The following is a 25,915-nucleotide window of genomic DNA, read 5'->3' on the forward strand; positions in this document are numbered from 1 at the left end:
AGTCTGGCTTCTTCCTCTTCCTCTGCTGCTACTATCTCGTCACCTCGAAGAAAGTATGATGTGTTTCCTAGTTTCAGACGTGAGGACACCCGCAACACCTTCACCAGCCACCTTCATGCTGCTTTACTTCGAAAGAAACTTCACACCTACATAGATTACGAACTTGAGAGAGGGGATGAAATCGGACCTGCCCTTCTAGAAGCTATTGGGAAATCAAAGCTTTCGGTGATCATTTTCTCAAAAAACTATGCTTCTTCCAGATGGTGTCTGGATGAACTCGTGCAAATACTAGGATGCAAGGAAAGGGATGGACAGTTTGTTATACCCATTTTTTACGACATCAGTCCACAGGATGTACGAAAACAGCAGGGGAGTTATGCAGTTACATTTGCCAAGCTTGAAGAACGTTTCAAGGACTGTATGGACAAGGTGCTTAAGTGGAGGAATGCTTTGGAGAAAGCTGCCAACCTATCTGGTTATGATTATTCAAACAAAGCCGGGTAACTAACTTTGCAACTCTTGCAGAATTTTTTACTTGTGACCTTTGTTTCAAACAAGATTCATTAATGCAGGACTTAGTACCTTTTTTTTTCCTTCGTGGTTACTTATATTTTCCAGGACAGAGGCCGTTTTGGTTGAAAAAGCTGTGCAAGATATATTGAACAAATTGAATTGCAAAAGCTCAAGTGATTTAAAGGGCCTAGTTGAAATTGAAACCAAAGTTGAGCAAATTGAATCGTTACTATGCCTTGAATCACCGGTTGTTTGCAATGTAGGTATTTGGGGCATGGGTTGTATTGGCAAGACCACCCTTGCTGATGTTGTATATCACCGATTCTCTTCCAAGTTTGAAGCTTGTTGTTTTCTTAAAAATGTTAGAGAAAATTCTGAAGGAAAAGACGGAATATATAACTTACGAAATAAACTTCTCCGTGAGATTTTTGCTGATGAAAATATAAATATTAACACTCCATCTATAGGATCAGAGCTTCTTAAAGAGAGGCTCCGTCGTACAAAGGTACTCATTGTTCTTGACGACGTGAATGATTCAAGGCAATTAGAACTTCTAGTTGGAGATGATCTTAAGTTTGGTGTCGGAAGTAGAATCATTATAACAACTCGAGATCGGAGCTTACTCAATGAAAAGGTTGATGATGACAAAATTTACGAGGTCAAGGGATTGAAACATGATGGCGCTCTTCAGCTCTTTCATTTGCATGCTCTGAAAAATAAGTCTCCTACGACAGTTTATACAGAGTTTTCAAGAAAGGTGATAGATTATATTCAAGGCATTCCATTGGCTCTTAAAACTTTGGGTCCTTATTCTGTCGCTACTATACAGAAGAAGACTGGAGTGAAGAATTGAACAGATTGAAAAAATTTCCTAGCGAAAAAATTCAGAATGTGTTGAGACTTAGTTATGATGGATTAGAAGAAAATGAGAAGGAATGCTTTCTTGACATTGCATGCTTTCTGAAAGGGGCAGATGTTTATATTGCAAAAAGAATATTAGATATTCGGGGTTTCTTCGTGACGGGAATCCAAATTCTCATTGACAAGTCTCTCATATCAATTTCAGAGACGAATTGCTTAGAGATGCATGATTTGGTGCAAGAAATGGGTCGGACAATTGTTCGCGAACAATGCAGGGACGAGCTAGGAAAACGTAATAGGTTGTGGGCTGCTGATGATGTCTATCAAGTATTGGAGAATGATACAGTAAGAACCCAAAAATCATGAACTTTCTATGACGGGACCATGGAAACTCATTTTGTATAAGCATTTGTCAAAGAAAGTAGTTTTTAGTTATCTTTGTTGTACATTTATTCTCATTATACTATTTTCTCTTGATTTCCAGGGAACTTCAACAGTTCAATGCATATCCTTTGATCACCCTTCAAGAATATGTCTAATTTAAGATTGTTGATGATTATGATCCTCATCTAAGACTCGTGTACAAGAAATTGGCGAAATTTCTTGTATCTTTACCGGCAGGAATACCCGTTGAAATCTTTTCCATCAAATTTTTCTCCCAAAATCTTGTTGAGCTTCGAATGTCCTACTGCTTTGTTGGGGCAAAACTTTGGAGTAAAAACCAGGTATATATATATACTTCCTCTTCTTTTTTCTATGTTTTTTTTTTATTGAAGTATATATATGCTAACTTTTGTTCTTTGTATAAACTACGGTGCCTCTGGAAACCTATTCGGCCGAAGTCAATAATGTTCTTATTTCCATTTTTCTTAAATTTGTTACAGAATCTTGGGAACTTAAAAGTGATTGAACTAAGTTCTTTCCCGCATCTGACTGAAGTTCCAGATCTCTCTCACAGTAAAAAAATTGCGCATATAGTGCTTTATGGCTGTGATAGATTGGTTGGAATTCCTTCTTATTTTAAAGATCTTGACAAGCTTAGGTGGCTGAATCTGGGAGAGTGCACAAGTCTAGAATTCTTACCAGAGCTCCCAGTGCTATGTTGTCTTGAAGCAAGTGGCTGCACTTCACTGAAGACAGTTTCAAGTTCAAGAAATTCACTCACACAAGCTTGGGATAAATCTGAATGGTTTCGAGGGCGTTTTAACTTTGTTGATTGCCGAAACTTGGATGAAAATGCAAGGACTAATATAATGGCTGACACACAGTTAAGAATTATGCGAGTGGCAACTGGGCTATTGGAAATTAAGCAACATAAAGAAGAAGAAATTGTCATGGTCTCTCTCTCTCTCCCTCTCTCTCTCACCCACGCACGCGCTAGCACACACTTTCATATCTCCCTTATGCCATTTTTTCACGTGTTGAATAATTTATTTGATTTCCATGCATCGATGTTACAGGAAATGACTTCATCTATCCCTACCTCTGCTCGGACTTTAGTTAGCACTGTATGTGAAGGAAATGAAATTCCAAATTGGTTCTGCCATCAAAATGAAGGATCTTCGATAACTATCAAGCTTCCTCGAACTTGGTATTGTACAGAATTTTTGGGTTTTGCTCTATCTATTGTTCTCCATGAATATAGTTATTATAAAGATCAGATGTTTGCTTATAAAACCATCTATCCTTCCCATTATCATGGAGAACTATACTAATAGTGGCTTTTAAAACTAATAGTGGTGAAAGCCATAAAACCATAATAACTATACTATAATAACTATATAGTTATTATAAAAACATCCACTAGTATATTCATGAATATACTAATAATAACTATAATAACCCACTATTGGTCATTATTATTCATGAATATACTAATAATAACTATAATAACTAGTGGATTATTATAGTTATTATATAGTGGGTTATTATAGTTATTATTATTATTATAGTCATTAGTTTTAAAATTTGTTCATGAATATAGTTATTATTGTTCAATAATAACTATAATAACTATACTATATTGTTCTCTATTAGTTTTAAAATTGCAATTTTAAAACTAATAGTGGTGAAGGCCATAAAACCATTTATCCTTCCCATTATCCTTTTAATGAAAATGGGGGAATGGTTGCTTATTCGGAATTCGGTCACATATTTGTGTGGTATAGTACGCTTGCACTTGGAGAGGAAGCAAATTTAAATCGCTCCACTTTTTTTTACAAACTTGTCACCGAGGCCTGTTTTGAGTTCACCGCGAAAGTCACCGCCCTTTTCAGATTAGAGGTGAAAAAGTGTGGGATAAGCCTGCTGTATGCTCAAGATGTCAAGACCATCAAGTCGGGAGGAACTACAGGTTGGAGTAGCCCAAAAAAAAAAAAGTTAGAAATGAAAAATTAAGAATTTGAGCTCTTCTTATTGTTTGTATTCTCATCTTTTAAGCTGTTTGTAAGCCTTGTGGCCGAGGGATTCCTCGTATTAGTCTTTGTTGTTGTAATGCTTTGGCTTTCCAAGTAATTTATAAGAGGCGTTTTGATATAGGTGGTTCCATTTTGAATTTTTTATATCAAACATCTATAGCTTGTGGCTTTTTTTTTTTTTTTTTTCTAACCATCAATATCATGGGTTTAGTAGAAAAATACCAGTAGACCATAATATTAATTGTTATAGTTTTTAGGCTTTTGATCAAACATTCTTTTATTAATTTTTAATATTTCATTTACTTAATTTATCATTTAATTCACAAATTAATATAAAAAAAAAAACTCCAAAAATCATGTAGTCTCCTATAATAATTCGTTTCATAATAATCACTGGCAAAAGTGCCCCACACGTTGCTGCGAGGGCTTTAAATATTTTGATAATGTATACATACAAAAAACATAAATTATTGAAGATAGATTTATAGAAATTGGCAGTGTTCATAGTTATCAAAAGATTGAGAGTGTTTAATTGCTCAATGTTCAAAAGATAAGAGATGCTTGGAAGCTAAATTTATGTAAGTTCATAGTTATCAAGAGATTGGCAGTGTTCACTCTTTATTAGGCATTTTCAGATTGTGAGGGGAAAAGAAGACCCGTCCCATCTTCCAGCTTCAATACAATAGCCTGTGGCGAAGCATATCAGGAAGATGTCTTCCCTGAGGATTGTTTATAAGGATTCATAATTTCAATTTTAGGACAGAGGCGAAGGAGGAAGCACGTATCAAGGAAAGAGGCGGAGGAGGAATGAGGAAAGTGAATGTTACACCCCACCCCCAATTATTTTGCAAATTTCATATTTTTTTTCCCCAAAAAGGTTTTTGAAAGTTACTTTTTGGTCCCTTATCCTAATCTAATCTGGACCCTTTATCTCGATTTCTCTTCTCCTCCACACTGCCACGTGGCAAACACCCAACTCCCATTCTCTCTCTTTTCCCGATCTCCATGTCTCTCACTCTCGTCGTTTCTCTGTCACTCTCTGTCTCACCGTCCCTTAACTCTCTCTCCCTATTGGCTCTCTCCATCTCAGTCCCCTCAGAGGGCTTTTCTCACCAACAAACAACACCACCATCCTTGAGCTCCCTTCCTGCATCATTGAAACCCGACGAAGGCGAAATACTTACCAAGCTCCGGTATGGAGGATGAGCTTCAAAGTCTTTTCTCGAATTCCAGTCACGATGGTAAGTTCTAAACCCTTTTGATCGTCTTTCCCTCGTCACTGGTTGAAAACTAACTCCTTTGTACTTGCTTTGGACGTCAAAACCGAGAAGAACCAGTTCAGGGATACTTTCTCAGTTTTCCGACGAGCACCGCCCCTTTCGAGGCAATTTCTGGCCAAATCATGGTGAATTGGCCGGCGTGCAGGTATCAATCTCTTCGTCTCGTCGAGTACTACAAATTTCCTTTTTGTTTAACCCAATTTCGTTGCATATTGAAGAAGTTATATCCATTTGAATCTTACCTCATTTCCGGCGGACACCCGTAGCTTCCAGGCCGTTTTCTGGCCAATTCCAGCCACGATGACGGGAACCAAGGGTATATTTTGATTCCTTACCTTCGGGCCTTCAATTTGGTATATTTAATGACGTGTTTTGGTTGAGTTTTGAGCTCCATCAGAGTTTGGGAATTCTCCGGCCGAAATCCAGCCTTCTTCTTCCTTGGAATCCGGTGACCCACCAAACCCAAGGCCTTTGGGCCTTTCCTGCCGAGCCCAACCCAAACCCCTTTCCTTTTTATTTTAATTTTAGTTAAATTGTTTGAAACCAAATAGGGCCCTTTGGGCCATTTTCTGTTTAGGGCTTGAGCCCGATCCCCCTAAACCCTTTCAAAACAGGCTTTCAGGCCTTGGGAAAACTAGGGCCTTCGGCCTGTGTAGCAAAACCCTAAACCCTTGAGCTTTAGGACCTAAGCCCTAATCCAGATCCAAACCCTAAGCCCAAGACCCTTTGACCCGGTTTGACTATTTGACCCGTTGACTCAGTCAACGGTCAGCGTTGACTTTGACTTTAACCAATCAACGGTTAACATTGACTTTTTCGGGTTTTCGTCTTAGACCCTCTTAGGATAATTTCGACGTCCTGAACCCATTTCCGATGTTCGTTTTTCCAAAATAAGTCGTTTGAGTAGAGTTTGACTAAATGTACCCTTTATATGCTTAGGTGCAATTAATTGTGGCGTTTCTGTCTTCGCTAATTACATGGCTCTTCGGCAACTGAGTACTGTGAGTGAACCCTTTCTAAAATTACATGATTTCATGGTTTAATTGCATAAATGAAAAGCATGCCTTACGAGTTTATGGATTGAGTTTATGTTAAGCATGTTTATTGAAATGTTGATTATCGTCTCGTTATTTTGTAAGGAATTAATTGTTGGCCTATATGGAACTATATTTTAATATATTGTATTTTCTATAAAAACCATGAACTGGTAGACTATCTAATGGATGACGATAGGATGTTAGAACATGTTTAGAAACCCCTCTTTATAGTATAGACGATGGATGACTTTATACTATGAAGTGGTTATTTATGAGAGGCGTAACTATTTGTGCGTACCTAGAGGACACTATGCTGCCTGGGGCGAGGATCTGGTGTTGGCAGTTAGGCCGGGAGAAATAATCCCTAGCTACGGGCTAAGGGACATGGAGCAGGCATTAGGCCGGGAGTCGGTAATCTCTGACTACGAGCGTAGAGACCACGGTGCTGGCATAGGGCTGGGAGTTATACTTATTCAATGATCTTACTAGCAGCACACCGCGCTTACGAGACGATCTGTGAGATGATTGATATTTTGATTTTCACGATGTTTTTTCGCGATATGTCTTTTGAGATGTTTTTGGCATGCTAGGGTTTTCAGTAAACCTATCACTTATTATGCTAGTAGTTTTCATTATTAAAACTTGGGGGTTAGTATGTTCACAACTGTTTTCGCATTATGTATGTATATAAACTTGGTCCACTCACCTTTATTTTGCGCCCCCATTCAGGTCTTAGAATCGAGGCATACAATCCCAGCGTCAAGGCACTTCAACATCGGCATCTTCGAGCCGTCTCGGTGTAGGACCCACTTCTTTATTCATTCAATTTTATATTATTTCTTTTAGTGTTCTAATTAGCTGTATGCTCTGAACACGTTCCTAAATTGTTAATTCATTGTATTTCAATTCATAACCCTTATTTATTTCTCATTTTTAGCTTTTGTATCAATTAATGGCTTTCGTCACCCTCGGGTGTCAACCAGCACGTGCCTATCTAGGTATTCGGGGAATATCGGGATCGAGGCGTGTCAATGAACCACGTATTCACTGGGCAACACGTATCAAAGATGGGAAAACTGGTCAATTCACTGTACAAGTGAGGAAAAGAAGAAGAAAAATGCACAGTAAAAAGGGTAATTTTGCCATTTCATTGTACGTTGGAATAGTGCTTTACCATTCAGCTTTAGTATATACTAGTAATAGTGCCCGCGCATTGCTGCGGGCTTAAAAAACATATAAAACATGTGCATTCAAATTAGGTGTATCATTTACAATTGTATTTATACACATAATAATTAGTACCTGAAAATTTTATTGATTGTCGCTTCACAATTTTTTTTGTTTTATTTGTGATGATGTACATGCTTCTCTGTTATGATTTGAAAAAATAGAAGTTATTAGTACAAATAAATAAGAATGTTAAAGAAGAAGAAAGATTTTTATAATTGCTAAAGAAATTCAATAATTTTTGCAGTTTTTAAATAAATTTAATAAGATACTTCAAAGAAAATTGCAAGGTATCTATTTTGATCAGCAATCTTCTCCAATAGTAACTGTAATACCCTAAAAATTTAAAATATATGTATATGTGGAGTAATTGAGAATAAATAGATTTATGGTTATGAAATTTGAATGGGGAAAATGTGAAATTCTGCTTCAGGATTTTATTATTAATTATGTCGTATAATTTTTTGTTAAGTGGAAAATGACAAAATTGCCCTATTGTATTAAACGGATTTCCTCGCAGATGTATTTGATCCTTTCATGACTTTCCAGATTTCTTTATATATTCGAATAGTACATTTTGATACGGACGCGTGAGCGCAAATGAAATGTGATTTGGAGTTAGAACGAATAAGTTACGAATTTTCTAAATAAAAGAACATTTTAGTAAATTCAAGTGGAACTTTCTGGAAGCCAATGACTTCCTTTTTCTCCCTCCCTACTTGAGAAACCAGCAGTGAGGAGGGGGGCTGCTGTGTTCTTCTTCCCTTTAATTATCCTTCACTCCAAAAATTTCATGGAATCATAACTTTCTCGTATGGTAACGAAATCACGCACGGTCGAAGCCTATGTATTCGTAGCAAAGCCCTCTTCAATTTGATACCAAACCCATAGGTTGGAACCAAGCATGCCCATATGTTGAAGCCTAGAAGCTTCGACACCGATTCCAGCTAACCTCGCTGGAGATAGGTCTCGACCCAAGAGAGAAAAATACTCCTTTCTTCATGCGCTTTCAGGATATGTAAGTGGATCTTCCGAAATTCAAGTTTCCTTTTCCAATAAGTTTGAGATTTATGTGTTTAACTTGAATTTCTGGTGTTCTTGTTGAGGAGTTGTGGTGGTAACATTGATTTAGGAGCTTAGTAACTATGTGGTAGATTGATGAACGACTTTGGAGGGCAGGACAAGAACAAGAAATGGTACATACTTTAATTTTATTGAATTGTTTGTAGTCTTTGGCTACAAGTGTTAGAATTAAGCATGGTATGGGTAAGCTAACACATAGAAATAGAAGTTAAATATGATTCCTAGATAGTACAGAACACAAGCTTTAAAACCCATATAATAGAAATAGAACTTTATATGCCTTTAAAGTACAGAACACAAGCTTTAAAACCCATGTAATATTATACGATTTGGTTTAGTTTTGAATGCTCCAAGGGGAGCCTAAACTTGGTCCAATAGTGCTGTTTTTCTGCAGATTTTGTGGAGAGATGTTTTTCTAGAATGCATAATGACGAACTACGAATGACTTGATCCCTTCGCAGGGTACATAGGTAGTCTAACGAGACGGTTAGATGCAGCCATAAAAATAACCCCAAATTTAATATTTTGCTGGATTTCTTTTAACGAAAGAAATTTGTTATGGTTAATAGCGTAGAGATTAACCATGACTTTATTTTGGCCTATCATTGGATTTAGCTTCCGAATCAGAAATATCGGGATGCTACAATAACACCGGATGATGGCATAAATTGTCATAACCTTCAAAAATAACAATTGGCAAAAACCTGTTTATATCGAAGATAAAATTTTAATGACATTCACAGGATTAAACCTGTTATTCTTGTTCTAGTATTATTGTAAAAATAAAAAATAAAAAAAGAAAGAAAAAGCATTGATTGCTTTCTTTGCAAATTGAATTTACGCAATCTAGCTTTGATCTAGATTTGAAGCACATGTTGAAGTTCTCAATGATTGAAGGTGATGGTATACAGTTAATTGACTCGTTTCGGATGAAGACAACTGTAAACATTTCTAAGCCAAAAGCTGTTGTGGAGTTCGTTAGAGAGTTAGACAATATATGTAAAAAACTGGGTGATGAACTATGGATATAAAGGAGTTTCATTTTATAGTGGAACACAACAGAAAACAACAAAATAAATTCTTTACAAATTCGTTTGAATTTCCTACACCCTATGTTACTGGGTTTTCAATTTTACACGCCATTGTGCTATCATATTTGCAGCATGAAACTAACATTTACATATAACAAAAAGTTGAGTTTCTACCTGCCAATCTAGCAATAGGAACGAACACCATAGCTCCAATTCAAAGGTCATACCTTTCTGCAAAAAGACCACTCTACATTTCACCAATTTATTCCTTCTCAACACAAAAACTGAGCAAACACAAACCCACATTACAAAATTAACATTTAAAAGAAAATGGAGCTCGTATCTTCTTGGAAATTTAAGCACCAATACATAAAATTGTCCATTAATTCTTAGTTCCTCTATGCATCACGGGATCATATGCTAACTTGCAATTGACATTATAATTTGTGAATTTCATGTAAACGACCTGTAAATTTATATCTTGACAGTTAAGACGGAAGAAAAGCTAAAATATATTTACTCTGATTGATCAAAATACTTAGTCTAATTCTCAAACTATGTAATGTACAACATGATCATCTTCACACATTTATTATGGAACAAACGACAACCAAATTAATGAATTTTATTTTAAAACCAAAGGTAAAACATAAGGTACAAATTACACTAAGTATGGACATTGCAGCCAAAAAAAGAAATAAAAAGAATGGACCATTTACTGTCAAGTTAATATTGTTATCTCTTGTTACATTATTAAGGTCTTCTTCTTACTGCAAAGATAATAAACAAAGTTTAAGTCCACTAATCTTGAGGCCAAATAAGAAATGATATCATAATTATAAAAAACTAAAACGGTTGACAAATAATTTGATCAAAGTGAACAGAAGATGATCTTACAATGCCATACCCTTCGATCAATGATAATTTGATACAATGCCACGTGGAAATTCCTTAGCCCATCTACTGAAGACTAAATGTGTGAAAAAATAGGCTGCAAAAGAAGAGTAAACCAAGCATAAGTTGAAAAATAATATTTGGTCGCAAATGACTGACCGTTAAAAAGTAAATTGATAAGAACTTACCATGGGTACTGATAGAAGCAAAAGACTGTTCACAAAGATTTATCTATTACCAAAGAATTAGTGAAACACATGAGTAAAAACAAATTCCTATCTACCCAAGTCTTTATGCAACTAAAAAAGTTGGGAACATTTAATCATCACCTGGAGGAAGAATTCATTTGGTGCTTTAATTCAAACGTGGCTGAACTTTTCGAGTCTTCTTATGATTTCAAACCTGGTTGAAATCTTCGACTCTAATCCATGCTGAAAAGGTGATTTTGATTAAAATGAATCAATATTATCATGACACTAATCATGTCAATAGTTGTATCACTCTTTGGTCATGCTCGCACCAATCTACTAGTATGGCTAGAGTAATTCTTAAGAAGTGTGAAAACAAGTTATTTGTGCAAACATCAAGATTTAAGAGCATTTCCAATGGAATCCCTACCACTCTCTACGACTGTATGTACTTAAATTTGAGGACTTTGTGTCTTCTAATGGGGCGGAGCTCCAATTCCTATAGGAGAAAGACTAAATAGAATCTTTAAAGGCATGTTTGGTACTCTACTTGAATCCAACTTTTTAAACTCAAAAACAATTTTCAAGTTTTAGACCTTAAAAACTTGTTTGGTAAGACTATTTTCAAAAACTGAATTCAAGACTAACTCAAAAAATATAGTCTATTCTCTAAAAATATAAAAAGTAAGTTTTTAAACTTAAACTCACTTATTTTTTTCTCTCCCTCCTCCTATAATGCCTCGGCCCCGAAATATTTATTTTCGGAAATAATTCCAATGATAGGCCCAATTCAATATTCTTGTTTGATTTATTATCAGTACACTTTATTCTTTAATTAAAAAATTTCCTAACTACTCACATAAGTATCCACCAAACTTACTTAGCAAATCGTACGTTTATATTTTTACTTTAACACCAATACCTTCATATTACTTTAGTATAAAGTAGGAGGGGAAATTGCACTATTCATATGAACAGTGTTTTGTAAGACATTTCCGTCTATTTACAACACTGCCACTGAATCTCTCGACTCTTGATCCCCGTGTGTGAGCCGTTCTTCAGCCAAAACAGGTGCTCTTTCCAATTTTCATCTCTTCCATACTCAAACCCTAGCCGCTGGACCTCTCTCTCTCATCCCCCTTCGTTAGCTCCACTACAACTAAAAACCTCGACAAAACACAATTCCCCTTCTGCAAAAGCTCGAGAGTTTTCTCTCTCCGAGAATTAAAAAATGTGAGCTCACTGATCTCTCTAAGAAACCATAGCCTCCATTTTTGTCAAAAACCAAACTCCATGGCCTCCATTTTTGTCAAAAACCAAACTCAGTCCTTGAGTTCACAAAATCTGGAGAGCTTTCTCTCTCGCTTTGCTCTCCATGTAAGCCCGAGAGAAATTCCATGGAAACATCACGCCTGCAAACGAAGTTGCAGGCCCACACACCAGCAAACTCCATCTGAAAGCCGAAGAATCCAAAGGTAAATCCTTTCGAACTCTTTGATTATGAACATCCATCGTCTTCCACCTCATCTTTTTCTTCTGTTGCTGCTTCGACCAGTAGGGATACTTCAGGCGGTGCTGCTGTTGCTTCCGGCGAAACATCACCACAGAACCACCACCATTCACTCTGTTCTACTCAGGACACACAGTCAGTTCTAAAATGTCCGGTCTTGCTGTGACGGGTTATTGAGTTCTTGCATCGGGTCGTTCAAACGAGGCATTCAGGTATTGTATTTATTTGATTAATTAATTAACTATTTATTGATTATATGTTTTGATTTCTTTTGGGTTTTTTATTTTTGTATATTTCTGTTTTTCTTTAATTATTCTCTGGAATTTGGATTTTTGAGTTTTGCATTCATGCAACCTTAGGCTTCTGGGTTTGTTGTTTTAGAGCTAAAGAAGACAATTTAAATATAATTTGAATCATTGAAGTCATCACTCTCGCCTCTCTGTCTCTCTCTCTAAACAATTTCCAATTGGTTTTTAGAGAGAGAAAGTGGCAGCAGCAGCAGTGGGGAAAGAACAAGAACTATTCCTGTTTCTTTGGTCCTGCCCTTCGAAGCTCTGGAGTTTGGCTTTGGCTCCGTTAGCTGTTGAGGTAATTATTAATCCATGCCAGGAGAGGGTGACAGTGAGAGAAATCGTCGGGATTGCAGTGAGATAAAGAGAGAGGGAGGAGTGGGGGAGGTGAACAGTGGCAAGTTAGGTTCGTGTATGCGGGATATGTGGAATAAGAATACATTTGAGAGTTTTAGGTCTTTTTCAGCGTCCCTGTTTAATTTCTGGATTTGTGGTTTTCGATTTGCAGCTGGATTTTGTGTTTGGAATTTTTTTTTTTTATTTGTGATTTTGGGGGTTATGTCTGTGTGCTTCGATCTTGCGTCTGGTTGTCTAATTTGATTCGGTTTTTTCTTTCAGGAAGCGCTGGTCATCAAATTTTGCAGCTGTTGTGTGCAGCGTTGGTAGCCCTTTTGTGCTGAGGGTATACAATTTTTGTTTTTCCTTTGGAGTCTTTTGTTAAGATTTTTTATTTTTTATTTTTTGGTGGCCTTTGGTCTGCAGATACAACTTTTGTTTAAATTTTTGTTTTTTTTCAAATTTTGGCTATTTTGTTTATGTGTTTAGATGCTCAGTGTGGGTTTATGGTATAATTTTCCTTTTATTTTCAGGAAACGGTGCTTTTTGTTTTCTGAAACCGCTTGCAAAGCGCACACTTGAGGATCTCAGACCGAAGGTAAAAGGTAAAAGGTAAAAATCTCTGGCTTCCTTTAGTGGTGTAAGCTTGCACGAAAGAGAGAAACAATAACCAAAATTTTATCTGAAGAGAACCCAGAATTTTGAAGCCAATTACATTGGCTTAAGAATTTCTTAGGATACAACTTGCACTCGATCGACAGTTTTATTTATTTGCCTCTGTTTTCTTGCTCGGAAAATATTATTTCCAGCCCTCAAAGCTAACCAATTGAAATTTCTGTTCGGGCAACAACCAACACATAATTCTAATAAAAAAGAAGTAGCGAGAAGAAGAATGTAACACAGAGACACATGCATGTGGAACTTCATTGCTAGATTTTATTATTTATCATAACTCAGTAAAGAAAAATTACAGACGCTGCCTTCATAGGTTTAGGGTTTTATTTTAGATAAATTGCAGTGCACTGTCTGTGCTAAAAGTTTTTGGATCCAAAGCAGTCAGGATGCTAATTTATAAAGAATTTTTCTTTAAATTTTTGTGTTCTTTTGTGATTTCATTTTATCTGAATTATTCATTTAATGTTTGAGATGCACTACCTTGCAGACTATTGTTCTGTTTTGGCTATAACAAGAAATTTGATTGTGCAAATTGTATTTGTTTTGGGATCTATAAAAGGATATTACAGGGAACATATCTTGGCTGTTGATACCATACTTGGATTCTAAACTCTCCAAAGCTGCCTTCATCTGGGTTATTTTCTCAACATTCTCTTTTTCATTTACGGTTGGTTTCGTATACCATTGCAAGTGTTAAATTTGTGATTTGTTGTTTATGTGGTGAAAAAATAGGTTGCTAGAACGATTCAGATTATTTATTTGTTACACAAAAAAAAACTTTTAGAACTCCCGGTAGAAAGAGATTTCGCTAACGAAAAAGTCTTTTATTTTTTTGTGAGACTTAAGAGGTTACCTTCTCCAAACGCATAAATGGACTTTTGAAGAAGGCTTTTGACCTCTCTATCCTCTACGATGCTGAAGTTGCCCTCATGATCATCTTCTCTCCCTCTGGCATGGCCTGCCAATTTGCAAGCCACGAGTACGTTTAATTAACAAATAATTCAACTAGCTAGCTAGGTTTGATGATCATCTTTTCAATTAATATGGTTTTGCTAACGTGTAATGCAGCATAAACAGGATCATTTCCATGTATAGAGGTAAAGTAGGGTTGCCTGAAATCAAACAACTTAATTTTGTGTTCCAATATCACAAAGAATGGTGCAGGAATTATCATATTTGGGTAGATTTTTATGAATTGTTCTTGAGCTAAAGGTTGAAATGATCTTATTCACTTTGATCTTTTCTAGAAGCTATTTGTTAATGGTTGTTAACTTGGCTAAATGAGTTTTTCATGCTACCATTTTGTTTAATTGTAGAAACAAAAACTAATATCCATGAAAAGAAAGATGAGTTACAAGGAAAGATAGGATATCCATTTAAGCTTGACTGAAAGTTAAAGTGTAATGCTTGGTGATCGTCTATTGCTACAAGAAGAAATTAAAAAAACTTTGTTATTTGATTCTCCGCATTTTCATTGCTGATTCGTCTATGAACATTTAAATTTTGGTTTGCCTTTATTAATCTTGAGTTCACTCTTTTCTATTTTTATTATATATTGTTTTCAATTATATAATTGCAGCTTTCAAAAGAGGAAGATGGGTATTTTTGTTTGGTGAGAAAGAGGGGGAAGATAGTCAGAGAGGTGAATTATGTTGACAAATGGGATGGTGGATTATTATGTTGTATTAATTAGTATGTTAGGATTTTGTATCATGTTGTGTGAGTTACTGTTTTCTGTTCTATGTTGTGAATGATTTTGCATTCATTGCTGCCAGGTTTGTGTTCCAGTGTTTATATGTGATCCCAGTCTCTATAGACGTGGGCTTTCAAACTAAGCAGAACCTGAAAAAAAGTGTCAATCTTTTGTGTAATGGGGTTGTGCCAATCTTTATAAGTATAATGTTTTGAATCGGCCCAAAAAAATAAGGTTGTGATGTTGGTAGTTAGTATATGTGCTTAATGCTGCCCTCGATGCAACTTACGCTACTGTTCCCTGCACTGCTACAAGGTATGCCTGCTGATTTGTACAGATTTTTATTTATTTTATTTTGTAAAATTTAGCAAAATCAAACATTTGATCACCTTCTTTTGATTTTGGGTTTTGGTTTTGGTGGATTTGAAATTGGTGTTTGGATAACACGTTGGAATTTGAATTTTCATGTGTTTTGTAATTCTGAGTCTGTATTTGGATGCTTTATGTTAATGTGTTGGATTACCATACATACTAGCCTTATGTGACTGCCTTGATTCATGCATGATGGAACTAAATTACTTTAATAGATCATTTTTCTGGTCTTCTTACTTTTGTTGGAATGTTGTTTATGCATGATGGAACTAAATTACTTTAATAGATCATTTTTTTGGTCTTCTTACTTTTGTTGGAATGTTGTTACTGCAGTCTGTTAATTTTGGATTGTTTTGTGTTATGGGTTCTGTAGAATTAGTCTCCAGTTGTGTCATGGGTTGTGTCATCCCACAAACAATTGTGCCATGAGTGGGATGCTGGATGATTGTTAAAACATGAGACTTAGCAAAATGTAAATAGGAAATAACACCTATGTGAGTATACTCTGGTTTTGGCCCTGCATTCTTAGTTGTGTGAGATATACATGGTTGATATCAACTAATTATGCATATTGCAATTATATTCCCTTAATTAATGGGGCTAACCTTTATGAATTGAGTATAGGATTTAGATGTATAGTGTTTCGGTGGGAACATGAAGACTGCATTTGGGAGTGTGCATTAAATGTATTTGATGCATCAACATTTTTTTAACTTAAAATAACCCCAAAGGTTTGGCCTTTCTGTATTCTCATATAGCATTCAACCAACAACATGCCATTAGATCTCCGTTCTCTACACAAACCAAAACAAATATTAAGTCCTTTGAACACCTAAATTCAAAACCAATAAGTAATGATAATTACATTATTGTCTTTCCCAATACACAACAAATTGGAACAAAAACTATATATATATATATATATATATATATATATATATATATATATATAACACTTCCATATGCTTATTTCTCTTTCTTAGATGAAATTATCCATATGTCAAATAAACCATAGTGGATAATTTCACTTCATTATATATAACACTTCCATTTGCTTATTTTACTTCATTATTTTTTGCATTCCAGTTGGTCTTTGTTTCGTTCTCAGATAGTTATCAGGATAGATAAAGTAAAATTCCGTTCTTGGCTCTCTTTTTCTTTACTGTAGCATCTGTTTATCTGTTAGTGTAAACTTGGGTTATGTTGGATTTTTCAATTTGATTCTCCAATATATTTTTTTGATGACAAACTGTTCTAATCAGTAATTCCCCACTCTGAGAACTTGAGACCTTGGACTGATATGCATTTCTGAGATTTTCTGGTATACTCACAGACCCCTGAGATTTTCGTGTCTCCAGAGTTCTCCAGCCAACCACAGACCCCTGGTTGCCATACTTTCGTTGCACGCAGATCTTCTGGTATACTCACTAAGTGTAAATTTAATGGTTTACAGAAACTTTTAATAGTTCCATCCTAAATATCTTCCTTTATTCTTGATGCCATGCTACTTGCTTGACCCTTTCTTGCATCAGTTGTGTCACCTAAAATTAAAATGAAATGAAATAGTTTCCCTACATGCTTAATGTTGTGAATGCAGGTGATGTTAGAAATTTAGTGTTGTTGCTCTATTTAATATATCCGTACTCATGTGTTTTACAAATGCGCAGTTCAAAAGATCTGGTTACTGCTTGGGTGAGAGGTTTATAATTTCATTAAAAAATAAAAAAATAAAAGAATAAAAAATAAAAAAAATAAAAAAAATAAAAAATAAAAAAACAAAAAAAAAACTGTTTTGGTTGCTGGTGGTGATTTATCTGTATTCTTGCCTTGGAGTTGGATGCACTTTGTGTAATGGATTGTGATCTGTTTGAAAATATCTTTGGTGATGATTTTGAATATAATGTGTTTTCCTAATACTGTTTTTCTCCCTCTTTGTAGTCCAGTTGTGCAGAAGACATCTCCATTAACCGGTAACAAATGAAATCGTTTGCTGTCGAGGAAGAAGAGCGAAAATGCTGCAAGTGGAGGATAGATAACAGCTCAAGACACATAGTATGAGGGTGCATGTAAACTGTACATATGCATCTGGAAAAAGTAAAAAAGTAAAGGCGGGTTGGTTGTAGCTTCTACTTCTCGCCACAACAGGAAGTACTTTTGAACTGCATTAAGCTGTTAATAAATTAAGCTTAAGCTATATTTTACTTATCAAAAATGGGTAAACTGTTTTACATAGGAAAATTAAGTGCTCATATCAGGTAAACTGTCACTTTTACAAAGTTTTCTGGTAAATTAGATATATAGTTTAATTCGAAGAGTTGTGTTAAATTATATAGTTTAATTACATCCCCTTTGTCCAATGCCTATATATCTGCTCAACTCTTGGGTCGATTATTTGCCAGTAGGAATGTTTAATTGCTTGATCAATGATGTCGATTCAATTTGAAGAAGAAATAGGACTTTTGTTCAATAGGGATTGAGACTCTCACATACGAGTAAGATGTCTCAATTGTTCATTGATTCCTAGGTGCTACGTCTTTTTAGTTGCTTTGTGTGGAAACCATTCATGCCTGTTGCAACTAATACATTCAAGTTCCGCAACAACGCGCGGGCATATTTTCTCGTTCACTCTATTTCCCAACACGATCAAACTCAATTGTCCAATTTCCATAATTACATAATTTCCTGCTTAAATTTATTAAACGTTCACACAATTTATAACTAGAATTTATATATACAAAACATAAGATTTACTTTTATAATAAGATTCCAAACTCCTTACTTAGTTCAATTTCTCAATCAAAACTTTGTCTCATTTATTTAATCCCACTTATTGTATGGTTGCATCTAACGTCTCGTTAGACTGCCTACGTATCCTAAATAGGGATCAAGCCATTCGTAGTTCACATTTCAAAAATTCAAACCAAATCCGAATATATTCATTTAATCCAACATATACCACAATTGTATTAATATTCAAACCACAACAGTTAGGTCTCAAAAGCATAATTAGAATAACGAAATTCACATAAAAACACAATGTCGGCTCCCTGGCCGTGCACCGCCGCACCCACCGCCGCGGATGACAGTTAGCCGGCTTGCTGGAAAATTCAACTATTTCTAAAAATTCTCAAAAATTACAGAAATGAAGATCTCAAAGAGTAGAGCAAACTTTATACCTGCGTCCAAGTCCAATTTGGCCTGGAAAGACTCCAATTTTCCTCGAACTCGCCGGAAAACCTATAAATGGGTGGCCTCAAAACTTCACCTCCGGTGCTCTGCCGCCCCTACCATTGTTTAGGCTTCATTCCACCTCAAGGGGAATCTAATGGTGGTGGAGATGGACGTATTTTGCTTCAGATTTAGTTGATTCGAACACACACTAGCCGCACCCCACCGTGCGGTTTCTCCCGATTTAAAGTCCAAATCCCTATATTTTTGGGATGTAATAGGAAGAGGGAAGGTCGTGGAGGGGTTTCCAAGTGGTTGTTTGATGTAATTCACCAGAAAAAGAGGTGAAAACCCGTCAGAAATATGTATGGGAGCTGATCGGGTCGGGTCACCAAGACCTGGGTCCCGATCCTCCGTTTCTCTTCTCTCCTTTCTCCTCCTGGTTCTCTCTCCCCATTGGTCACCCTCCCTCAATTCCTTCCTCCTTTTCCTCCTTTCTATTCTTTTCTTTTAATCACAACCATCCATCATTTATTTTTCTCTTCAATCATAGCCACACACGTGGCACAACTCATGGCTCCAGATTTCTGGAGCCTTCTAAATGGAAATAAAATTACCAAAATAGCCCTGATTTTAAACGTTAATAACTCTTTCGTTATAACTTCGTTTCACGAATGGTTTGCGTCTATGCATTCGTGAGATCGGACTCTATTCAAAAATATAAATTGTGACATCAAAGGGTCTACATATTTTAAATAAATAAATTCCTAAATTCCTAACTTCATAACTAGTTTAATTTAAAACTAAACTAAATAAATTAATATAAATTCTCGATTCTTTCCACATATTCCTGATAATGAGTATGTTCTCTCTCTACTTTTTTTTTTTTTTTTTTTTTTTTTTTTTTTAACTTTTCCGTCTTTCCTTCAATCCGCTCTCTTTATTCTCTCGATTTTTTCTCTCACTCCTCTTCCTCTCTATCTCGTCTGATCCTCTCTCTTATTTCTCTTTTCTTCAATCATCTCTTACCTTCTTTCCTCCTCTCTCCTCTTTCTTCCTCTCCTGCGACCCCCTCTTTTTAGATCTCTTTGTCTAGTTTAAGTCCTAAGATTTAAAAATTTTAAATCGCAAACCAATCAAGTTTTTTAGTCTTAAAGAAAATTATTTTCAAGAACTGTTCTTAAGAAATATTTTGAGAAATGATAAAAAATTTCAAATAGAATATCAAACGGATCCTAAAATTTTCCTCACATTTGAGGACTACATAAGAACTATCTTTATTTATTTATTTTAATCATAAATTCTAACTTTGCCGTGTTTTGCTAACTTTTTCAATTCAAATGGGCCCGTCACTTCCTTTTTCTTCTTGTTTTGCACAATTATTTGGCACAATCTGACCGCGACTTCCATCCCATTTCTTCTTGTTTGCTTATTTTGCCTTCCAATTTTATATGCTTTCATGCTCTATACTAAATAAATGGTCCATGTGATTTGCATAAACATCACTTTAGTTCCTGAGATAAAAAATCAGTAGAAATGATTATTGAGATTGTCTACCATTCATCATTTTGGTCATTCCGTTAAAAATTCTTTGGGCAATTTTCAAAACTTCGTAACTCAATTGTTTATTAACCAAATTCGACTCATAATATATCAAAATGAAGATAGGAAAATGTAGAACAAGTTTATACTTATTTGGAAGCCCAATGGTTGGTGAATCAAGGAACTTCATGGATTTGGGATACCCAACAGTCAACACACATACAATATAAGTTAGGAATGAAGATTGTCGTATCATTTGGCTATACCAAAAGATTTGTTTGGCATCCGAAGGATTATTCTTCCGTAGAAATTTCAAAAGATGATAAAGTTGAACTAATCAAATTTCAACAAGTTTGAAAAATCAACTATTTATATATATGAGGAACCTGATTGATGTGTTACGTTAATTTGAAGAACGGTCTTGAAGTTATGGAATGAGACATTCATTTTAAATTAACAAAAAAAAAAAAAATGTAATAATTAGAAAAAGGGTTGTCTAAATGGTGGGGTACTCATTGACACATGACCTAAAATAGAGGAAAAGTCATACAGTTTACTTTTTAAGTCTTTCAGGAATAAGAGTGGCAGGTTCCAAATTGGAATAATGCAATTTTTATCTTGAGAAGCTGTAATACTGGTTATAAAAAAAAGTCTTTGGCACGCGGATAATAATGTGATTAAATTAGTTGTCAAATTATTGGTTTTTTTTTTTTTTGAACAAACGATATTATCTACACTAAGGGAAGGGGGTGAGCTTAACCTCACAATGGGCTACCTATAATATGATTCAATCAGTTGTTTATTTGGTTTTTTTTTTTTCTTGAACAAACAATATTATCTACACTAAGGGGGCGGGAATGGGCTTAGCCTCAAAATGGGCTAGCTATAATATGATTCAATCAGTTGTTTATTAAATATTATTTTCTCTATTCTTAATATAAATTCAATAGAGACCGATTTTATTATGTGGATTCAGCTGTTTTAATTGATTTATGAGGGGTTTCTTCTAGCATGATCTAAGATTATTCATTTACTTTAAATATTTGACTTTTCTTTTGTCAATTTACGCATATAAATACATTTAAAATGTGTAAGTTTGCATAGTATGCCATGATTCAAAAAATGTCTTTTGCATATACGTTTGTTTTGTTTATGTGTATATGGGCCTTTGGTTTGTAAATTAATGCCGCAATAAAATTTTGTTCCTTTCAAATGGGCCCTTTGATTTGTAAATAATTGCCGCAATAAAATTATGTTCCTTTCCACGGAAGGATTTCCCGAAAAATCAAAAAAAAATTCTTTTGCCAACAGCAATACTTCTGTATGATTCGACTTATCCCACACCTGGGTAAGTCAACTTCTTTCCTGATTCAGAGGTACTCTCACTGACTTAATTACATTTGGAGAACTAATTACCATATAATTATAGTCTTCTCTTACATTTCTTATAATATTGTATAACGACTGTTAATTTGTGATGACTTTTTGGTCCCTCAGAATGTTTATGAAACCCACCAAGATAGAAAAATTGTTTTTTTCATTTTTTTGTTGATAGAAGTGATTATATTGGGGAAGGAGATTCGAATTCAGTGTATATGTTATGAAATAGATCCGGATGGATTTGTAGGTTATGAAAAATATATATGGATGGATTGCAGGTTATGAAATATAAATTGTGGGGTTTGCAGGTTATTAGTATGGCTTCTTCCTCTTCCTCTGCTGCTGCTATCTCGTCACCTCGAAGAAAGTATGATGTGTTTCTTAGTTTCAGAGGTGAGGACACCCGCAACACTTTCACCAGCCACCTTCATGCTGCTTTACTTCGAAAGAAACTTCACACCTACATAGATGACAAACTTGAGAGAGGGGATGAAATCAGACCTGCCCTTCTAGAAGCTATTGAGAAATCAAAGCTTTCGGTGATCATTTTCTCAAAAAACTACGCTTCTTCCACATGGTGTCTGGATGAACTCGTGCATATACTAGGATGCAAGGAAAGGGATGGACAGTTTGTTATACCCGTTTTTTACGACATCAGTCCACAGGATGTACGAAAACAACAGGGGAGTTATGCAGATGCATTTGCCAAGCTTGAAGAACGTTTCAAGCTTGAAGAAGGTATGGACAAGGTGCTTTAGTGGAGGGATGGTTTGCAGAAAGCTGCCAACCTATCTGGTTATGATTATTCAAACAAAGCCGGGTAACTAACTTTGCAACTCTTGCAGAATTTTTTTTACTTGTGACCTTTGTTTCAAACAAGATTCATTAATGCAGGACTTAGTAACTAGTTTTTTTCCTTCGTGGTTACTTATATTTTCCAGGACAGAGGCTGATTCCATTGAGAAACTTGTCCAAGTTATATTGAACAAATTGGATTGCAAAAGCTCAAGTAATTTAAAGGGCCTAGTTGAAATTGAAACCAAAGTTGAGCAAATTGAATCGTTACTATGCCTTGATTCATCGGATGTTTGCATTGTAGGTATTTGGGGCATGGGTGGTATTGGCAAGACCACCCTTGCTGATGTTGTATATCACCGACTCTCTTCCAAGTTTGAAGCTTGCTGTTTTCTTAAAAATGTTAGAGAAAATTCCGAAGGAAAAAAAGGAATATATAACTTACGAAATGAACTTCTCCGTGAGATTTTAGATGATAAAAATACAAATATTAAGACTCCATCTATAGGATCAGAGCTTATTAAAGGGAGGCTCCGTTGTACAAAGGTACTCATTGTTCTTGACGACGTGAATGATTCAAGGCAATTAGAACTTCTAGTTGGAGATGATCTTAAGTTTGGTGCCGGAAGTAGAATCATTATAACAGCTCGAGATCGGAGCTTGCTCAATGAAAAGGTTGATGATGACAAAATTTACGAGGTCAAGGGATTGAAACATGATGGCGCTCTTCAGCTCTTTCATTTGCATGCTCTGAAAAATAAGTCTCCTACGACAGTTTATACAGAGTTTTCAAGAAAGGTGATAGATTATATTCAAGGCATTCCATTGGCTCTTAAAACTTTGGGTGCCTTATTCCGTCGCTGCGATACAGAAGAAGACTGGGATGAAGAATTGAACAGGTTGAAAAAATTTCCTAGCGAAAAAGTTCAGAATGTGTTGAGACTTAGTTACGATGGATTAGAAGAAAATGAGAAGGAATGCTTTCTGAAAGGGGCAGATGTTTATTATGCAAAAAGAATATTAGATATTCGGGGTTTCTTTGTGAAGGGAATCCAAATTCTCATTGACAAGTCTCTCATATCAATTTCAAAGACCAATTTCTTAGAGATGCATGATTTGCTGCAAGAAATGGGCCGGACAATTGTTCGCGAACAATGCAAGGACGAGCCAGGAAAATGTAATAGGTTGTGGGCTGCTGATGACGTCTATCAAGTGCTGGAGACTCATGAACTTTCTATGACGGGACCATGGAAACTCATTTTGTATAAGCATACGTCAACAAAAGTAGTTTTTAGTAATCTGAGTTGTACGTTTATTCTCATTATACTATTTTCTCTTGATTTCCAGGGAACTTCAACAGTTCAATGCATATCCTTTGACACGTCTAACATTACACGGTTAGAATTATGTGGATCACCCTTCAAGAAGATGTCTAATTTAAGATTGTTGATAATTCATGATTCTCGTCTAAGGCTCACGTACGAGGGTTTCTATAAGTATAGAAAATTGATGCAACAACATCATGGACCTTTCTCAAGTATCTTTACTGGCAGGGATACCAACATTCTGGACCTTTCTCAAGGTCTTCAGTCTCTTCCCAATTCTCTCAGGTATCTTTACTGGCAGAGATACCCGTTGAAATCTCTTCCATCAAATTTTTATCCACAAAATCTTGTTGAGCTTCGAATGCCCGGCAGATTTGTTGGGGCAAAACTTTGGAGTAAAAACCAGGTATATATATACTTCCTATTCTTTTTTCTATGTTTTTTTTATTGAAGTATATATATGCTAACTTTTGTTCTTTGTATAAACTGCGGTGCCTCTGGAAACCTATTCGGCCGAAGTCAATAATGTTCTTCTTTCCATTTTTCTTTAATTTGTTACAGAATCTTGGGAACTTAAAAGTGATTGACCTAAGTTTTTGCAAGCATCTGACTGAAGTTCCAGATCTCTCTCGCAGTAAAAAAATTGAGCATATAGTGCTTTATGCCTGTAAAAGATTGGTTCGAATTCCTTCTTATTTTAAAGATCTTGACAAGCTTAGGTGGCTGAATCTGGGAGGGTGCTCAAGTCTAGAATTCTTACCAGAGCTCTCAGTGCTATGTTGTCTTGAAGCAAGTGGCTGCACTTCACTGAAGACAGTTTCAAGTTCAAGAAATTCACTCACACAAGCTTGGGATAAATATGAATTGTTTCGAGGGCGTTTTAACTTTTTTGAATGCCTAAACTTGGATGAAAATGCAAGGACCAATATAATGGCTGACACACAGTTAAGAATTATGCGAGTGGCAACTGGGCTATTGGAAACTAAGCAACATAAAGAAGAAGAAATTGCCATTTTTCACGTGTTGTATAATTTACTGGATTTCCATGCATCGATGTTACAGGAAATGACTTCATCTATCCCTACCTGCTGTCGGACTTTAAGTAGCACCGACTCTCCTCGGACTTTAGTTAGCACTGTATGTGCAGGAAATGAAATTCCAAATTGGTTCTGCCATCAAAATGAAGGATCTTCGATAACTATCAAGCTTCCTCGAAATTGGTATTGTACAGATTTTTTGGGTTTTGCTCTATCTGTTGTTCTCGGTGGCTTTGTCTTATATAAAGATCTGATGCTTGGATGCTTGTGCAATTTTAAAACTAATAGTGGTGAAAGCCATAAAACCATTTATCCTTCCCATCATCCTTTGAATGAAGATGGGGGACTGGTTATTGTGGCTTTCAGTACCATATTTGTGTGGTATAATGCCTTTGCACTTGGAGAGGGAGAACATTTAAATCGCTCCACTTCTTTTTAAAAACTTGTCACTGAGGCCTGTTTTGAGTTCAACGCTGTGGGAGTCACCCCCACTGCGGGTTTCTGGCAACCTTTGCGATTAGAGGTGAAAAAGTGTGGGATCAGCCTGCTGTATGCTCCAGATGTCGAGACCATCAAGTCGGGATGAACTACAGGTTGGAGTAGCCAAAAAAAAAAAAGAAGTTAGAAATGAAAAAGTAAGAATTTGAGCTCCTTATCGTTTGTATTCTCATCTTTTAAGCTGTTTGTAAGCCTTGTGGCCGAGGGATTCCTTGTATTAGTCTCTGTTGTTGTAATGCTTTGGCTCTCCAAGTACTTTATAAGAGGCGTTTTGATATAGGTGGTTCAATTTTGAATTTTGTATATCAAACATCACTAGCTTTTGGCATTTTTTTTAACCAATCGATATGATGGGTTTAGCTAGAAATACTAGATTATAGTACTAATTGTTATAGCTTTTAGGCTTTTGATCATTCTTTTATTAATTTTTAATATTTCATTTACTTAATTTATCATTTAATTCGCAAATTAATATAAAAAAAACTCCAAAAATCATGTGGTCATATCTTATCTTCTCTTACAATAATTCGTTTCATAATAATAACTAGCAAAAGTACTCCGTGCATTGCTGTGAGTGCTTAAAATATTTTGATAATATATACATACAGAAAACATATCAAAAGATTGGCGGTGTTTACTCTTTATTCAATTGAGAGGTATTTTCAAATTGTTCATTTACTTTAAATATTTGATTTTTCTTTTGTCAATTTACGCATATAAATATATTTAAAATATGTAAGTCCGCGTAGTATGCCGTGATTTA

The 25,915-nt window shown here is 35.5% G+C and overlaps 3 long non-coding RNA genes and 2 pseudogenes across 10 annotated transcripts in view; 4 read left to right on the forward strand and 1 right to left on the reverse strand.

Moving 5' to 3' along the window:
- Positions 1–25,448, forward strand: LOC137724872 (disease resistance protein RUN1-like; annotated as a pseudogene). Its single transcript, XR_015962827.1, has 5 exons — positions 1–500; positions 619–1,719; positions 23,640–24,023; positions 24,179–24,637; positions 24,680–25,448. The product of XR_015962827.1 is annotated as a disease resistance protein RUN1-like (transcript).
- LOC137725476 (uncharacterized) overlaps positions 1–25,915 on the reverse strand; it is a 66,716-nt gene that overhangs the window by 15,102 nt on the left and 25,699 nt on the right. Inside the window, exon 12 of the long non-coding RNA XR_015962829.1 lies at positions 10,347–10,440. This is a non-coding gene — a long non-coding RNA (uncharacterized LOC137725476). The remainder of the gene's footprint in view (positions 1–10,346; positions 10,441–25,915) is intronic.
- LOC148696870 (uncharacterized) lies at positions 11,829–13,278 on the forward strand. Of its 2 annotated transcripts, XR_015962818.1 has the most exons (5): positions 11,829–12,006; positions 12,087–12,253; positions 12,519–12,786; positions 12,950–13,013; positions 13,201–13,278. It is a non-coding gene; the product is annotated as an uncharacterized LOC148696870 (long non-coding RNA). The 2 variants fall into 2 exon arrangements; XR_015962819.1 differs by lacking the exon at positions 12,519–12,786.
- Positions 13,874–18,029, forward strand: LOC148696871 (uncharacterized). 5 transcript variants are annotated; one of them, XR_015962816.1, is made up of 3 exons: positions 13,874–13,976; positions 14,189–16,825; positions 17,346–18,029. It is a non-coding gene; the product is annotated as an uncharacterized LOC148696871 (long non-coding RNA). The 5 variants fall into 5 exon arrangements; XR_015962814.1 differs by having other exon boundaries at positions 13,876–16,825; positions 17,346–17,622; positions 17,663–18,029; XR_015962815.1 differs by having other exon boundaries at positions 13,876–14,321; positions 14,411–16,825.
- Positions 21,476–23,513, forward strand: LOC137724466 (disease resistance protein RUN1 pseudogene; annotated as a pseudogene). Its single transcript, XR_015962828.1, has 3 exons — positions 21,476–21,493; positions 21,806–22,317; positions 22,439–23,513. The product of XR_015962828.1 is annotated as a disease resistance protein RUN1 pseudogene (transcript).

The sequence above is a fragment of the Pyrus communis genome, chromosome 5, assembly GCF_041283825.1.
Source record: "Pyrus communis isolate YQ-2024b chromosome 5, ASM4128382v1, whole genome shotgun sequence".
Classification (NCBI taxonomy): domain Eukaryota; kingdom Viridiplantae; phylum Streptophyta; class Magnoliopsida; order Rosales; family Rosaceae; genus Pyrus; species Pyrus communis.